This window comes from Mandrillus leucophaeus, unplaced genomic scaffold (genome assembly GCF_000951045.1).
Source record: "Mandrillus leucophaeus isolate KB7577 unplaced genomic scaffold, Mleu.le_1.0 Scaffold153, whole genome shotgun sequence".
Classification (NCBI taxonomy): Eukaryota; Metazoa; Chordata; class Mammalia; order Primates; family Cercopithecidae; genus Mandrillus; species Mandrillus leucophaeus.
In genome coordinates, this window is record NW_012101510.1 from 1,399,350 (window position 1) to 1,399,991 (window position 642).

The window sequence follows — 642 nt, forward strand, 5'->3', positions numbered from 1 at the left end:
GAAAGAGGAAGAGTTAATAAGATAAGGGGGAAGAAATATTTCTGAGTGAGAGGACAGTATGGTGCTAAGACCCTGCATGTGAAAGGAGCATCCTAGTTGAGAATGAAGAACTGAAAGAATGTCTTTGTGGTTGGAGGGGAGTGGTTTGTAAGGTGGACAGGGGCCGGGTTATGTAAGCTGTGTTAAAGGTACTGGACTTTTTCCTGAGAAGATTGGGAGGACTGGAGAGTTTTATGCAAGCAGGTAGCAGGATCAAATTTGCATTTTAAGGCCAGATGTGGTGGCTTTGAGAGACTGAGGTGGTTGGATCACAAGGTCAGGAATTCGAGAGCAACTTGGCCAGTAAGATGTAACCCTGTCTCTACTAAAAATACAAAAAATAGCCAGGCATGATGGCGTGTGCCTGTAATCCCAGCTATTCGGGAGACTGAGGCAGGAGAATCGCTTGAACCTGGGAGGCAGAGGTTGCAGTGAGCTGAGATCAGGCCATTGCACTCCAGACTGGGCAACAAAAAGAGACTCAACTTCAAAAAACAAAACAACCACAACAACAACAAAAACTACATTTTAAAAAGATTCATCTGGCTTCATGTGGATAACCTGGGAGACAGGAAGCTATTGCAGTAGTCAACATGAAATATA